Source organism: Stegostoma tigrinum, chromosome 34, assembly GCF_030684315.1.
Source record: "Stegostoma tigrinum isolate sSteTig4 chromosome 34, sSteTig4.hap1, whole genome shotgun sequence".
Classification (NCBI taxonomy): domain Eukaryota; kingdom Metazoa; phylum Chordata; class Chondrichthyes; order Orectolobiformes; family Stegostomatidae; genus Stegostoma; species Stegostoma tigrinum.
The window spans coordinates 4,670,792-4,688,446 of record NC_081387.1 but is presented as its reverse complement, the minus strand read 5'-3'; the positions used below and the strand labels follow the sequence as shown (position 1 = coordinate 4,688,446).

The window sequence follows — 17,655 nt, the reverse complement described above, 5'->3', positions numbered from 1 at the left end:
GCTTTTGTGCTCCTGAGATGCTGCTTGGCCTGCTGTGTTCATCCAGCCTCACATTGTATCATCTTGGATTCTCCAGCATCTGCAGTTCCCATTATTTCTAATTTTAAAATGTTGGGCATATCTAGGTGAATCTTTCTCAACCACTTTCACCCCATCAACCTTGGACCTGAGCCTTTAACTACAATTACTGGAACTGAACAAGCTGCTTCTCATAAGAGACCTGAAGCGAAGCTGTATGCTTAATCTGTAAAGCTTCCCCATTATAGGTTCTCAGTCTAGCCAAGATCTCGCGCAAATGTAAGGGTTGGAGTCCAGAGAGAATGCTGTTAATGACTAGTTCTGCTATCACTGAAACGACTGTGCTGGTATTGACCTCTAGAAGAACTGGGCGACTGTATAACTACATGTTCATTTTGATTGGTTCTGAGTTTGATGTTGCGAAGCAATTTAACTGTTTGAAATCAGATGTAGTTGGACTTTCCAGGGTGTGTACTCTACTAGATACTGGCCTAGGAGTTCTCTTAGTCAATTTCAGTCTAGTGGGACTCTTTTGCTGTCTCTAGTCTGCATACCAACAGCGACTACAATGGCCTGTCGGCCCGGATCCTGAAGAAAATTTTAACTGTTTGGTTGAGCCTTGGCTCTATTTTGGGGTTCTGCTTTGGGCCAACCTACAGTCCCTCCATTCAAGATGTATCCTGAGTGAAGTTATGTGATTGCATTCACTCAAGTGGTGTTCACCAAGCTCAGTTGGACGGGCAAGAATGTCCACTTCTATCGGAATACCCTGTAACTCATAAGCTCCACTTGCCACATTTTCCAATGATGAAGTCAGTTGTAGCACCTGTTTGAAGTCCATTTGGCTTTCAGCTAGTAGACGCCTTTGCATGTTTAGATCATTAATCCCACATACAAAGCGATTTCACAGCATCTCATTCAGGGTTATACCAAAGTCACATGACTCTTCCAGTCATCTTAACTTTGTCAAAAATCCCAATACAGATTCCTCTGGTTCTCGAATTGCCATGTAAAACTGATAGGGTCTCAGAATTAGAAGATGCTTGGGATCGTGAAATGCCTTCATTAAATCCATCAACTCTTGAAAGGTTTTGGTTTCTGGCGACACCCACATGGACGTGACGGTCAAGAAGCCAAAACAATGCCTTTTCTTCCTCAGGTGGTTCTGGAAATTTGGCATGTCCATAAAGACCATCACCAACTTTTACAGATGCACCATTGAAAGCACACTGTCTGGGTACATAACAGCCTGGTATGGCAACTGCTCTGCCAGGACCATAAGAAAGTATACTAGGTGGTGCACATAGCCCAGACCATCACAGAAGCAAACTGTCCATCCATGGACACCATTTACAAGTCCTGCTGCCACGGAAAGACTGCCAACATCATCAAAGACCCATCGCACCCTGGTAATGCTCTCCTACAACCTCTTCCATCAGGTAGAAGGTACAGAAGCCTGAACATGTACCAGCAGGTTCAGGACCCAGTGTTCAATGGCAGGTTTGAATGAGTCAAGCTTTCCAAATAATACTATGATGCCAGAAATACTTACCCTTAACTCAAAGATGACTGTTGTGAGTGAATTTCTTCAGGAGTGTGCTTTTCTCTCATTGTCACTGGGACAACTCCATAGAAGCCAATATCCCATCACCAAGTCGCCATCTATGTACACATAGTCATTGACAGTGATCCAGCTCCCTCAGAACCAGCTTTCAGAGTAAACAGCATCTCTGATACCCCTGTTTATATCTGTCAGCCAGGGCTCCCTGATTGGACCAGGTTAGCAGCCCCAGTCAGGGAAATCATGTTCTGTGAGGTCTACCTGACTGACCTCGTTCTAATCACTGAACATTCCATTCAGCTCCCTGATTATGTATGTTCTATGTATATTATCTAGCGTTCTATGTTTTATGCACAAGTACCCCCAAGTCCATTATCTTGCAACTTTTGTCCATTTATGATACTTTGTTCCTTTGTTCTCCCTTCCAAAATGAACAACTTCACATTTTCCCACATTATATTGCATTTGCCAACTTCTTGCCCACATAACCTCTCACTGTCTCTCTGCAAACTATTTATAGCCGCTCACAACTTGCCTTTCAAGGTATTTTTATGTCATCTGCAAATTTGGCCATAGTACCTTTGCTTTCTTCCACCAAATCATTAATATATATTGTAAACAATTGCAATCCCAGCATTTATCCCCCTGTGGAACCCCTCTAGTTACACGTCATCAAAATGAGAAAGAACCCATTATCCCCACTCACTGTTTCCCACCCATCAGCCAATTGTCTATCCAAGCCAATATACTATGTCCAACAACACCTTTTGTGAGGTACTTTTTTGAATTCCTTCTGCAAGTTCAAATGCTACATATCTACTGATTCCCTTCTGTCCACTCCAGTTGAGATTTCCTTGAACAGCTCTAGCATGATTCCTAGCATGATTCAGGTGCAGTCTATCCCATCAGAACAGCTCCCTCCTTATCCAGTACTGTTGCTAATGTTCCAAGAATTTGAACACATTCAGAGTCGTAGAGTTGGACAGCACAGAAACAGATCCTTTTGTCCAATTTGTCCATGACGACCAGATGTTCTAAATTAATCTAGACCCACTTGCCGGCATTTGGCTCATATCGCTCTAAACCCTTCCTTTTCATTTACTCATCCAGCCTTTTAAATGTTGTAATTCTACCCATCTCCACTACTTCGTCTGACAGCTCATTCCATGCAGCACCACCCTCTGCATGAAAAAGTTTCCCCTTACGTCCATTTTATTATCTTTCCCCTCTCACCTTGAACCTATGTCCTCTAGTTTTCGACTCCCCTACCCTGGGGAAAAGACTTCAGCTATTCACCTTATCCATACCCTCATGATTTTATAAACCTTGACAAGATCAACCCTCAGTCTGCAACGCTCCAGGGAAAATAACCCAGAATATTCAGCCCCCCAATAGCTCAAACCCTCCAACCCTGGCAATATTCTTGTAAATCATTTCTGCACGCTGACAAGTTTCACAACATCTTTCCTATAGTAGGGAGACCAGAATTGAATGCAGTATTCCTAAAGTGGTCTAAATGATGTCCTATACAGCCACAACATGACCTCCAAAATCCTATACTCAATGCACTGACCGATAAAGGTAAGTGTACAAAATACCTTTGCTACAGATAACAAGGGGTACAGCTGGATAAACACAGCAAGCCAAGCAGCATCAGAGTAGCAGGAAGGCTGACATTTCGGGCCTAGACCCTTCTTCTTTACTATCCTGTCTACCTCTGACTCCACCTTCAAGCAACTATGAACTTGTACCTCAAGGTCTCTTTGTTTGGCAACTCTCTCCAGGACCCTACCATTAAGTCCTACCCTGATCTGCCTTCCCAAAATGCAGCAACTAACAGTTATCTAATTAGAAATCCATCTGCTACTCCTTGGCCCATGGACCCATCTGATCAAGGTTCCATTGTACACTGAGATAATGTTCTTCACTGACACCTACACCACCAAATTGGTGTCATCTGCAAACTTACTAACCATTTCTTACTATATTCACATCCAAATCATTTATATAAATGATAAAAACCATTTCTACCACACCAATCTTTGAGCCATGCATTTACATCTTTAATCTGACTGGCCTTGTACCAGTTACCTGGTGGCTTAGATAGTAGTCTGGAGATTATTACTTTTTTGCTGCTGCTTTTCAGTTTCACCCCCAGGTGCTCATAAAGGATATAACAGGAGAGCATTTAGAGCTGCAAGCTTAATCAAACAGTGTCAGAATGTCTCCATGAAGGGGAAATCATGCCATTCATTGAGGTAACAGCAGGGTAGATAAAAAGGAATAAGTAGATGCAATATATTGGATATCCACAAGGTATCCAACACGTCAAGATGGTGGCGGAGCTGGACGCTTCAGCCGGAGCTTATCGGCTCCATCTGTTTTTTTCTCTTTTTTTCCCTGTTTCTCTTTTGGTGTGTTCTTTCTTCACTCCCAGCCACAGCGCAGACCCAGCAAGGGGCCCCTAGTAGTGTCTCGGTGGCAAATAGGGGTGTCTCGGCCTGGCATGGTCTCTCAGTGGTCCATGATGGTCTCTCAGACCAGTGGTGACTTGACCCAGTCTCTCACCAGCTCATGGTGTTTTCTCAGCCTGGTCTCTCAGCAGCTTGTAGCGGTCTCTTAGCGCTATCTCTGTGTGTGGGTGGGTCTGTGAAGGTAAAACTTAATTTTTTAACTTTGTTTTTCTTAATACTTTGCACCAAAGTTTTGTGTACCTCGGTACCTTTGTATCTAAGATAAAGGCACATGTGATGATATTAAGCATTTTTCACTGTACTCCTGTATTTCTGAACTTGAGTACATGCGACTGTAAAATCTAAATCTAAGTACCACACATAAGGCTATTAATTAGAGCCCATGGTGTTTGGAGTAGTGTATTAGCATGGACTGAGGATTTGCTAACTAGAAGAAGACAGAGAGTTGGGATGGTAACCTTTAACTAGTGGAGTGCTACTGTAATCAGTGCTGGGGACACAATGATTTACACTATGTATTAATGACTTAGATAATGGAAGTAAGTTGACAAGTTTGCAGATGACACAAAATTGGTGGAAAGGCAAGTATTGAGGATGACACAAGAAGTCTACAGATGCAGATGGATGGACCTATTCAGTGGGCAAAAACCTTACAGATGGGAATATAATGTGGAAAAAGGAGAAGTTATACACTTTCTCAAGAAGAATAGAAGGCTGAACATTTTTTAAATGGAGAAACACAATATAGAGATTTGGACATCCTTGGGCATGAAACACAGCTAGCATCCAAATTCTGTGGTCTTTATTTCAAATGGAATGATTATAAATGTAGGGAGGTGTTGTGATACAAGGCACTGGTCAGATCACAGCTGGAATATTGTGGAAGTTCTAGTCCCCTTCTCTAAGGGTATACTGGCATTGGAGGTACATGAGAGAAGGTTCACAAGGTCATTTCCAGCTGTAGAAGGAATTTTTATAAGGAGAGGTTAAGTAGGTTGGGCTTGTACCCATTGGCGTTTAGTAGAAGAAGAGGAAACCTCATAAAATCTTAAAATATTTTTAAGGGGATTGACAAGGTAGATACTGTGAGGTTGTTTTCCCTTGTTGGTAAGTTTAGACCAGAGGACATAATCTCAGAGGAAAGAATTGCCAGTTTAAGATGAGAAGGATGTTTTTTCTCTCACAGGCTGGTCAAGTCATTGAGTGTCTTTAAGACACATATAGATACTTGATTACTAAGGGGCTGAAAGATTAAGGGGAGAAGGCAGGAGAATGAGTTGAGAAACATATCAGCCATGATCAAATGGAAAATCAGGATTGATGGGCCAAATGGACTAATTCTGCTCCCATATCTTACGGCCATATAGACAGATTTTTAGTCAGTAAGGAAATCAAGATTTAGAGGGAAAAGGCACGAAAAAGGAGTTGAGAATTATCAGATGAGCCACGAAGGTGATCTTTACCGAATGATGAAGTGGACTCAATGGGCCAAATAGCCTGCTTCTGCTCCTACGTCTTATGGTCTTAGGACTTTTCTCACACATCACTCTTAAGTGGTTTTCCCCTGTGCGAATGCGTTGATGGTCATGAAGGATTGAGGACTGTTTTAATATGCATCTGCAGTAAGGACGCACCTTGAATGGTTTCTCCCATATTAATCCTTTAGTGTGTAAAGAGGGTGGAAATTAGTGTGGAAATCATGTCACAAACCTAACATTTTAAGGTTTTAACTGTGTTAATTTTCTGATGATCAGAAGAGTCTTGAGATGTGTGAAGGCTTAGTAACACATTTGACCAGTTTCTCACCAGTGAGAATGCATTGGTATATGTGGAGGCACAATAACCATGAACGATTTGTTGCACAATACAAACATTAGGGTTCATAGAGGTAACATGAATTTCGAAAGAACTTGCTGCACACCTCAAATGTGAACTGCTTCTCACCTGTGTATGTGTTGGTATACCCAGACAGTCAAGATATTTGAAACTGATTGTTGTACACTTTTTACATCAATGGTTTCTCCCAAGTGTGAATGTGATTGTTTGAAGTTGCAGTAAATATGAGATTGATATGCTGCACAATTTGCATGTGAATAGTTTCTCCCCTTTGTGACTGGTGATTCAACAAACCCGGATGATTGTCTAAAGCCTTTCTTGCAAGCATGACACTCAAATGGCTTCACCCTGGTTTGGATGCAACAGTGACTCACAAATATAAGATAACAAAATGTGAAGCTGGATGAACACGCAGGCCAAGCAGCATCTCAGGAGCACAAAAGCTGATGTATCAGGCCTAGACCCTTCATCTGATGAAGGGTCCAGGCCCGAAACGTCAGCTTTTGTGCTCCTGAGAAGCTGCTTGGCCTGATGTGTTCGTCCAGCTTCACACTTTGTTATTTGGGATTCTCCAGCATCTGCAGTTCCCAATATCTTGACTCACAAATATTGAATGTGTGAGGGCTCAGTTGCACATCTCACACTTGAAGGATTTCTCTTCCATGTACCTTTCCTTGTATTCACAATTGTACAACATGTGAATCATGTGTGTTAGAAGATCTTATGATCTTTAGGGGAGGTGATGGTATTATTGCTGGAATGTTAATCCAGAGAACCAGGTAATGTTCTGGGGACCTGGATTTGAATCATGCCATACCAGATGGCAGAATTTGAATTGAATAAAAATTTGGAGTCAAGCGTCTAATGAAGTCAGTGGAAGGGGAGCTTGATGAATGATTGAAACTTTCACCATGGCTGACTTCATTCTGGCCGTCCAACATCTATTTTGATCGTTGTAGGTGGAAAATTCTCCACAGATTAGCATTAAGCCTATTTAATGACTCAGACTTTACTGCAGTCTGGTAGATGAGAGGTTGAGTTGTAGGAGAGAGAATGAGAATGAAAGTCCGCCAGAGAGAGAGAATGGCAACAGTGTACTGCATGCTTAACGATATTTCAAACAGGTTCTAAGCTGGGACAGGCCAGGAGAGGTGAATGGATAGACATCCTGGGAGAGGTGAATGTACTGAGACATCCCAGGACAGATGAAAAGCATTCAGCATCCTCAAAGGAGAATAGACAGAGACATCCTGGGAAAGGTGAACAAACTAAGACATTCTGAGAAAGACAAATGGATAGGGACATCTTAAGAAGGCAACAGATCAGTCCATCCTGATTGAGGAATGAGAGGAGCTGAATGTTGAAATTATTTCTGCGGGTTCAGGGTCTGGGCTGTCAGATATCAACTCACAGGGCATCTACAATACTCATACTGTATGTACAATCTGTTCCATCTCAATCCAAGTTAGAATCAGTCCCATGCCACAGCCTCATTTGTCCCTCCCTCCCCTGTCCCTGTGCTTCACTACCGCATGTCATCACTGCCTTGAAATGGCACACATCTTGCTTTTCTGATTTGTTGTCAAACCTGATCCCATACTCATGTAAACCTGAAAGTCTCTGAGGTGAAGAATGCTATTCCCACACTAGAAATCTGTCAAACATTTACCAGGGGAACTGAGACGGCAGCTGCAATGTGAGGTTTTATTCCAATGGTGACAATGACAAGTTTAAATCCCCACCTGATCTGCTGTTCAATGTCACCCCCATTTCACCGGTCAGTTTCCCAAGCTTCAGAAAACTCACGTTGCTGCAGAAATATTTGGATTGACTGTGACAGACTTCAATCCACCCACACTGCCCATTCTACCTTTTCCTCTTCCAGAGCTGGTTCACTTCCTATAGGGACTGAAGACCAAGTGAGGAGATGGTGAGTGAAGGAGCAGCTTTTATACAAATTGTGTCCCATAATATCCACACCAGTCTTCAGGCAGTCTGACTATCCTGTGGGTAATCAGGGGTGGAAATGTCCCTTGTACTGTGTTAGAAGATCCAGCTGAGAGAGCTGTTTACTTGGCGCTTTGTGCTGAACTGTTAGACTGGAGCTGTGTGTTGGATATTGAGTGTGTTTATTGGAAACATTTCCCTCCTGATTTCCAGAAGAATGTTGTTGACAGTTTGTTACGAATACAGTTAATTTTGCTAAAATGCGCATGGTTAACGCGAAATTGGCTGTAACGCGATTGATCAATAGTGGGCACTGTTTAGATACCGCAAACTTTCTACTGTACAGATATAAGGATTTTCGTACAACGCAATTTTCTGAGGCGATCTAGCACGGGGTCACGCAAGAACACAACTATCGCGTTATAGGAGAACTACTGCACGAGAAAGTGAGGTTTTTTTAAAACTCATTAACAGTAACCAGAGCAAGGGTGGCAAATTTCCTTCCCTAAAGGGCAGTAATGAAACTGACAGGTTGTGCATCAACAATCAACGACTATTTCACGGTCATAATGGACTGTTAATTCCAGATTTATATTGTATTCAAATTCCACCATCTGTTATGATGGGATTCAAACCTAGATTGTCATAACGTCTTTGAGCACAAGAAACTATCTCCCTGGAACATTAGAGATAAAAAAAAATGTAGAGCCTGATGACCACAGCAGACCAAGCAGCATCAGAAAAGCAGGAATGCTAACGTTTCGGACCTTGACCCTTCTTCAGAAATGGGGGAGGCGAAGGAGATTCTGAAATAAATAGGGAGAGAGGGGGAGGCGGATAGAAGATGTATCGAGAAGATAGGCGGAGAGGAGACAGACAGGTCAAAGAGGCGGGGATGAAGCCAGTAAAGGTGAGTGTCGGTGGGGAGTTAGGCAGAGGATAGATCAGTCCAGGGAGGACGGACAGGTCAAGCGGGCGGGATGTGGCTTGTATGTAGGCGATGGGGGTGGGGCTTGAAGTCGGAGGAGGGGATCCCTGAAATATTACCTGGGTCTGTGGATAGTGATAATATCACGAGGCTATCACCTCCCCCTGTAACAATCTGGGTGGTGGAAAGTGTCTGAGGATTCCAACTGATTTCCTAAGTTCAGATCTGTGTATATGTTAGAAGCTGATCTTGTGGACAGGAAATAGTCAGGTGTCTTTTCAAATCCCTTCAAGACTTCCTTATCCTTCTAAATTCCTTAGAAATGAAAAAATATAGACGCTTTCATGACTACCAGATGTCCCAAAGTGCTTCATAGCCAATTAAATACTTTTGAAGTGTCGACACTGTTTTACGGTTAAGAAATGCAGCCGCCAATGTGTTCACAGCAAGGGTCCACAAGCAGCAACATGTTAACCAAATCATCTATTTCCTGGTTGTGTTGATTCGTTGAATTTTACAGTTTGCATAGAAAGTGATAACTTTTAAAATTATTCGAATTCTCAGTAGCAACTCAAAGGAATTTGTAAAGTTACATATTTAAGAATTTTACACTAACAAACCAAGACCAACAATAATTGGTAAGTAACTTAAGTTGCAGAAAAAAATCCCTCTTTAACTTTTAATATAACAGAATAACATACAATGTATAGATTTACTATTTTTAAAGAATCCAGTCCAACATCCCACTCAACTTCCCAACAGGTTTGCTTCTCTTCACTTCACTGAATAATAACTTTGAGTAACTGTCAAAAGGTGTTCCTCAGTTTTCAGACAAATTCTGAATCAATTTCCAACACTGAGGCTCCCTACAATGATTACTTCCCCAGCCACACTAGGACAAATCTTTCAGAGTCTTTCAGTTGTCACAGGATTTATCTCTTCAATCAGTGATCATATTCCCCCCCATATTTTGCCTGGCAGCCTACAGAAAAGACACCCTCTCCTGTCTGCTGATCACAATGACTGCATTCCTTGGCTTCCCTTTCTCTGTCTTTTTCCCTGTCCCAAAAACAGAAAGTCTCTCCAGTCAGCCCCAGCTCCTCTTGCCTTTGTTTTCAGGTGTGGTAACTCTGTACAGCAAACTCTGTTATTCGGATCCCACGCATCTGGAATTTTCATGCAACTGGCATTCAAGATTTAAAAAGGAAATTCCAGGTGCGTGGGATCTGGATAATGGGGACTTTTCTATATTAGCAACTGTAAGGGAATAATGGATCAGATACTTTCAAAGTTAGTTCAAGGCTTACCTTAAGACAGAATCAACTATCATGGACTGGTATACCAGTACTCGCTACTCATTTTTAGAATACACATTCAGCTTGTGGCAGCGACAAGTTGACTTCTCCCAGCCACCACCAGTGTCTCCTGTGCAACCAACAGATTTAGGTAACCTATACTTCTGATTTTCTGTGTGTGCCAGATGCTGGGGAGATTATTGTATCTTGCACCGCAAGTCTCAACCAGTGCCCATTTTAAGCAAACCCCCAGCCTGATTCTGGGTAAAATTATACAACTCCCCACCAACCCCCATTCCAGGTGAAATATAACAATCAAGACACTTCGCACTTATAGCACACTTCTCAACACTGTGGATGATTGGAGTAATCAGAACTCTCCTCCTGTTAGTTGACTGGTTTTCCACAATTGTCAACAAGTTGTGGTAGGACTGCAGAACTTTGTTCGATTTGTTGGTTATAGGACTGTTTTGCTCTCAGAACATCGGAACAGGAGTAGGCCATTCATCCCGTTGAGCCTGAGCCTGTTCCACTATTCAATGACATCATAGCGATCTGTAGCATGACTCCATATTCCTGCCTTTGGTCCATATCCCTTAATGCCTTTGCTTTACAAAAATTTATCTATCTTAAATTTTAAATTAACAACTGATCCAGCATGCTGTTTGTGAAAGAGAGATCCAAACATCCTACCACCCTTTTTGTATCAAACTGCTTCCAAAAATCTCTCCTGAATGTCCAGCCCTAATTCTCACATTATGCCCCCTAATTCTAGAATCTCCAGCTAGTGGAAATAGTGTATCAACACTGTCTTTTCTGGTTAATAACTTTAAGACTACAATCAGTTCACCTCTCTGATGAAGAGTCTAGGCCCGAAACGTCAGCTTTTGTGCTCCTGAGATGCTGCTTGGCCTGCTGTGTTCATCCAGCTCCACACTTCGTTATCTTGGATTCTCCAGCATCTGCAGTTCCCATTATCTCTGAATCAGTTCACCCCTTAACTTTCCAAATTCTACAAAGAAAACAAGTCAAATTTCTACAATCTAGCCCCATAACTTAATCCCTGAAATCCAGGTATGATTCTTGTAAACCTGCATTGTCCAAGATCAATAATTCTTTTCTAAGGTGTGGTCTACTCACAGTATTCCAAGTGGGTTCTAATCATACAATTTTACTTCTGTATCCTTGTACTCTGGTCCTCTAGAAGAAAAGGCCAGCTTTCTTGATTATTTTCTGCACCTGTTTGCGATATTTTAATGATCTGTGTACCTGAACCCCCAAATCTGTGGTCATCCACTTCAAAGTATTTAATTTCATATCATCAAGAAGTGAGCTATCCTTTTTTGTTCCAAAATGGATAATCTCACATTTACTTAAATTGAACTCCATCGGCCATGGTTTTGCCCATTCACGTAATCTATCAATATCCCTTGTAACTTTATGCCATCATCTACACTGTTTACAATGTCGCCTGATTTTGTGTCATCAATAAATTTGGATATATGACTTTCTATGACATTATCTAAATCATTAATAAATAATATGAATAATTGAGGCCCTAACACACATCTATGTGGGACACACTGGTCCCATCCTATCATTATGAGTGCATACCCATTATTCCTACTTTGTCACCTGCCACTCAACCAATTTCCCAGCCCTATCAGTACTTTGCCCTCAATTCTGTAGACGTTGATAGTTAATGCTCTCTTATGTGGCACCTTATCAAATGCCTTCTGGAGGTCCATATAAACAACATCCACAGATATTCCCCAGTCCATTGTCTTAGTCACCTTTCCAAAAAATTCAATGAGATTTGTCAGGCATGACCTAACTGTCATTACATCCATGCTGGCTCCCCTGATTAACTGAAATTTTTCAAGGTGTTCAGTTACCCTATCCTTGACTCCAACAATTTCTCCACTGCAGATGTTAGGCTAACTGGTCTAATATTTCCTGATTTTCCTATTTTGCTCTTCTTAAAAATCAGGCAACATGTGCAATTTTCCAATCTGGAGGGTTGATTCCTGTATCTAGGGAACTCGAAAGATTGTAGTTTGGGTGTCGACACTGTGCTGCTCTACTTTCTTTAACATCCTTGGATGGAAACCACCACATCCCAGGATTTGTCACTCATTAATTCCATTAATTTCCTCCTTTCTGATGTTTTATATAATGTGAATTTTTATTCAGTCCCTGTTCTCGATCTACTATTAATTTCCTCAGGACTTCTGGCAAGCTTTTCTCCTTTTCTACCCAAAACGTTTTACTTTTTCTGTTGAGGCAAAGAAGTAGTCAACATGTCTGCCATTTCCTGATAGTCATTGACAATATCCCCATTTGCAGTCTTTCATGGGCCAGCATTCCTCCTGACCACCCGCATTTCTTTGTGTGTTAAAGTTTCCTTTCATAGTCTGTTTCCATAACTCGTACAAGCTGTTTTGTGGCCCTTTGGTGATCTTTGTATTACTGCCATTCAGCTGAATCTGTGATTATTTTTTGCATTTTTATAAGCTCTTTTAGTTTTACTCTTATCTCTTTAGTTGTCCATGGATGCTTTTTTTCTGTGAAGTGGAGCTTCTCCCTTGTAGGGGCATAAACTGATTTTGTATTATTCTGAAATTTTTTAAATACATTCTCTCCTGTATTTCAGCTGTTTCACCAATTCGCAGATTTTCCCAGTTTATACTGTGGATAGTCTCTGTTTCATTTTGTTTAAGTTAGCCATACATAAATCTAAAACTCTAGGGGCTGATTCATGCTTTTCACTTTCAAACGGTACATTGAATATGATCGTGTTATGATGACCCTGTTTGATAAATGTTCACACACAATTACTCATTAAATCTGGCTCATTACTCACTGCTAAATACAACATTGCTTGTCCCCTTGTTACATCTAGGACATTACCTGTTTATTATTACCTGCTACTCTTGGTGTTAAGCCTTGGTGTTAACCATTCACTCGGTTTAAATCTATCCCAAATGCTGCTCTGACCTGTCTATCCACTGGTTTGATGATAATTACGGAATGTGGGCTATGCTAGATTGTGAGGTTGTGTTGGAATAAGTCTTGTTGCTGCTTATGGCTCACTGCATACTATAGAGACCCAGTTTTGGGAACTGTCCTTAGTCTACCTCCCTCATAGTGATGAATATAATGAAGGATTCATTCATCAGTTGTGGGGGAGTGGTAGTTTTCCTTGAACATATTTGACCCGACACCATGAGATTCTACAAAATCAATGTTAAGGACTTCCCCACCTGCCAATGGAATTGTATGTACTCGAGGATGGTGACCGAGCAGTGTAGGATGTTTCCACATTGATTCATTCAGTAATCAGAGCTAATAACAAATTGAGATTCCATATTACAAACAGCCTGACTAAATTTGCATTCTCTGCTCCTGGTCACTATCCAGTAAGCTGGCTGGAAACAGACAGCAGGAAAAAGAAAGGACTTGCATCTGTTTCCCTCTACAGGGTAAAGCAGATTAACACTCACTGTGGAAGAGCCTCTAACTGAGGAATCAGCCCCTTCAGCAAGGGAGGACAAGGAGTTAGAAGAAATCATTTTTTTTCCTGTTTTACAGCTGGATTGCACTGTACTACACCAGAGAACACAGACAGGATAGACTCCACAGATAGATCCCTACCATCACCCAAGGAACAACTGTACAACTGTGGAAAGACATCCAGTCCCTTCACAGCATTGCTCAACACAGAGAAGGTTGGGCAGTGAAACTTTCCTCTGTAAATCAGTCAGTCAGGGGAGCTTTAACATATCATCAGGTCTGAAACTGGTCAGTGGTGCAGAGCTTTCATCTGAACCAACTTTTCTGAAGGTTTGGCTGTGGGTGATCAGCCAGGGTGAGGCAGAGAAGAACTGTGAGTGGTTACAAGTGCAGTGAGAATTTCAATTATTCATCGAGCCTCATGAACTACTGACTCTTGCCTCTAGGTGAAAAGCAATTCAAGTGTGAGGAGGACTTCACCAGTTCATAAAGTCACTTAACATACAAGGTATACAAGTGTGAACATAAGAGCTGCTTCATGGAAGAGAAACCCTTCAAGTCTGAGCTGTGTGATAAAGCTTTTGAACACAAATTGATGCTTGAGACTGACCAGCAAATTCACACTCAGGGGAAGCCATTCAACTGTGAGGGTTATAACATGGCATTTGTACAGTTATCAGGCCAAGTAATTCATCAGCACATTCACTCTGGAGAGAAACCATTTAAATGTGAAGTTTGCAACAAAACGTTCATAGAGCTATCAAATCTCTGCACACACCAACGCGTTCATACTGGGGAAAAGCCATTCAAGTGTGAGGTCTGTAACAGGGGCTTTGCACAGTCATCAGGCCTGGTGTGTCACCGGCGCATTCACACTGGGGAGAAACCATTCACATGCGAGGTATGTGAAAAATCATTCTCACGGTCATCACTCTTACTTATACACCAACGCATTCACACAGGGGAGAAACCATACACATGTGATATCTGTATCAAATCATTTTCATCACGATCGACCCTTCGTGTACATCGACGAATCCACACAGGGGAGAAATCATTCACCTGTGAGGTGTGTGATAAGTCATTTTTAGACTCATCCACCCTCCGTAAACATCAACGTATTCACACAGGAGAAAAACCATTCACATGTGATGTGTGTGACAAATCATTTTCAGACTCGTCAACCCTCCGTAAACATCAACGTATTCACACAGGGGAGAAACCTTTCACTTGTGAAGTGTGTAACAAATCATTCTCAAGGTCACCGAACCTCCTGCTACATCATAGGATTCATACGGGGGAGAAACCATTTATGTGTAATGTGTGTGATAAATCATTCTCAAGGACATCAGACCTCCAGCTACATCAAAGGATTCACACAGGAGAGAAACCTTTCACATGTGAAGTGTGTAACAAAGCATTTTCAAGGTCATCGATATTGCTGATCCATAAAAGGATTCACACAGGGCAGAAGCCATTCACATGTGAAGCATGCAACAAATCGTTCACCAGTTCATCAAACCTCCTGCTCCACCAGAGAGTTCATACAGGGGAGAAACCATTCAGATGTGAAGTATGCAACAAATCTTTCTCAAGGTCGTCAATCCTTCTGGTCCACCAGAGGATTCATACAGGGGAGAAACCATTCAAGTGTGAGATGTGTGACAAATCGTTCTCGCAGTCATCTACCCTCCTTGTGCATCAACACATTCACACCAGGGAGAAACCATTCATGTGTAAGATATGTGAGAAGGCTTTCTCCACATAATCAGATCTCTGCAAACACCAACGAATTCATGCTGGGGATAAACCATTTACATGTGAGATGTGTCACAAATCCATCTTTCTGTCATCACACTTTAGTGCACATCAACGTGTCCACACAGGGGAGAAGCCATTTTGGTGTGATGTTTGTGATATGACTTTCGCCCAGTCAGCATATCTGCTGGTCCACCAATGCACTCTCACTGGGGAAAAACCCTATCGATGTGAGTTTTGTAATGAAGTTTTCACACAGTGGTTGGATTTCCTGGAACATCAGCGAACTCATATGGGATGACCTAATGAGGCTTTTGCTCAATCTGTCCTCAGAGTGTGTAACTGTGTACACAGTCTCACAGTGCAGGGTGTTCAGTGGGACTGAGACACAGAACAAGAAGCAGCTTTCACTCCCATCAAACACCTAGTGATGACATCACCAGTGCTGAGGGATTGTGATGTCAACAATGGAGCCACCCTGCAGTGTGATGTCAGTGACACAGGACTTGGAGTAATCCCCATGCAGTGAGGGCAACCCATTGGGTTTGTATTCACAGTGTTAACACACACTGAACAACAATGTGCACAGACTAAGAAAGAGAGCTGGACTTGTGAATTTTTGTCAGAGAGAAATTGATGGTGAAGGCTAGGCAGAAGCCACTTTGAAACATTTTTCTAAAACTATCCATATCTGTGTCAAGGTGTTTGAAAATTATGTTACCTTGTTTGCCAGGATATCACTTGGAAGTGAGATCGAAGCAGGGGTAACAGGTGTACATCATTGACATGCTGTCAAGAACTGGACTCTTTCTGATGGAATTTGGTATTTCTAGTATGGTGCATGAAATTTTCTAGATTCAACAGCATGACACGTTCTGAAAGCCATCAATCCAGTAGAGGTACTGATCTGACAGATAAACATTTGACTCACATCAAAAAACTACATAATGACATACAGCTCTTCAAATGCTCTGTGAAATAGTGATGAAAGGGTGACTTGAATCTATTGTGGATACCTCTGTTGCTGTAAGAGAGGATTGAGCAAACAGAGATGATCACCCTAGATGGCATCTAGTACAAAAGGAGCAGGGTCATTATTCCAAAAGAGAGCCTGAAACACATCCACAAACCTTCAAGGAATCAGATCTAATGTGAGGAAGGTAAGAGATGTGTCCTACTGCCCAATCATGAGCAATGAAGTGAAGGACCACATCTCCAGTGCAGTGCTTGTAATGAACATCAAAATAAACAAGATAAAGAGTTGCTCATTGCTCGTGCAATCCCAGACAGCTCATGGATGAAGCTTGGAACAGAGCTGTTCATTCTCACTGGAACTTATTATCTCATACAGTTAACGAGTCCTCAGATAGCAGCGAGTTCAAACAGCTAACATCAATAACTTCCAGTGAGTTTGTAGAATGTTTAAAAACACATTTAAGGGTCAGAAATGTCACGACAACTGATGATCAGGCAGCTCTGACTTCTTCAGTTGTTTAGGAAATTGAATGACCATCAGTCCAAGAGGTCAGTAATTCCCCAACAATGCAAACAATCAGCAGCAAAAATTACCAGAACAGCAACACTTGCCACAAGAACATTTGCCAAGGAGGCAATATCATCTCTGGAGCCAAAGGATTGAATGGCCACCTCACACATGAACTATGGGAAGACCTCAACACTTCAAAGCTTGTGAGCAATGCTGTGTAGAAACAGGCATAATTAAAAGTGAATGGAAAAACACAGGTTTTTACTTTGTGAGTGGTAATTTACCTGATGAAATAGAAATGTGAAATAACTTGTAATCGAGAGTTCATGTGATTATATTCATATCTTGGGTTGATGTTTGGTTGATAACCTTTGAACAATGTGGCTTCATTTCATAAACATATCTCGTCATTGATGTAAATAAATATTTCTGGATGACATCTGTGCTTTGGCTCAGTGTCCAGTTCAACTTAGGTAGTTTCTATATTCTGGGAACAGTGTCCAGTTCAGACCAGGTGATTCATGTGCTCTCTGTCCAGTTCAGACCAGAGCAGATAATTTCTGCGTTTTGGATTCAGTTCTGACCCGGAAGAAGAAGCAGGTGAATGTGAATGAGGGTTGCAGGAAAGTTCAAAAGACACATGGCTAACGTTAGATGCAAAAATAGTTGTTCCTAGAAGGTGTTTGTTCAGAGCTGAAAAAATAAGTTTAAGGGTATCACTTTGTTAAAGCAGGAGTGTTTGATTAGAGTTCCACAGGTTGTTCAGAGCCGAGACAATCTCTCAGTTGTGTGAATATTCAAGGAAAAGTTCTCACTGCTCACACCACCTGAAGTAAAGC

The 17,655-nt window shown here is 41.7% G+C and overlaps 2 protein-coding genes and 1 pseudogene across 4 annotated transcripts in view; 2 read left to right on the top strand and 1 right to left on the bottom strand.

The window, feature by feature from the left end:
• LOC125453051 (zinc finger protein 271-like) overlaps window positions 1-17,253 on the top strand; it is a 78,291-nt pseudogene extending 61,038 nt beyond the window's left edge.
• The window catches only part of LOC125446459 (zinc finger protein 271-like), a 130,561-nt gene that overhangs the window by 81,029 nt on the left and 31,877 nt on the right, over window positions 1-17,655 (bottom strand). The window lies entirely within an intron of this gene.
• The window catches only part of LOC125446402 (zinc finger protein 271-like), a 61,614-nt gene that overhangs the window by 30,825 nt on the left and 13,134 nt on the right, over window positions 1-17,655 (top strand). The window contains exon 1 of one of the 3 annotated variants that reach the window (XM_059639706.1): window positions 7,781-7,819. The exons of the other annotated variants lie outside the window; for them this stretch is intronic. The gene's annotated coding sequence lies outside the window, so the exon portion shown is untranslated. Of the gene's footprint in view, window positions 1-7,780; window positions 7,820-17,655 lie in introns of those variants that run through there. 3 annotated transcript variants of the gene reach the window in all.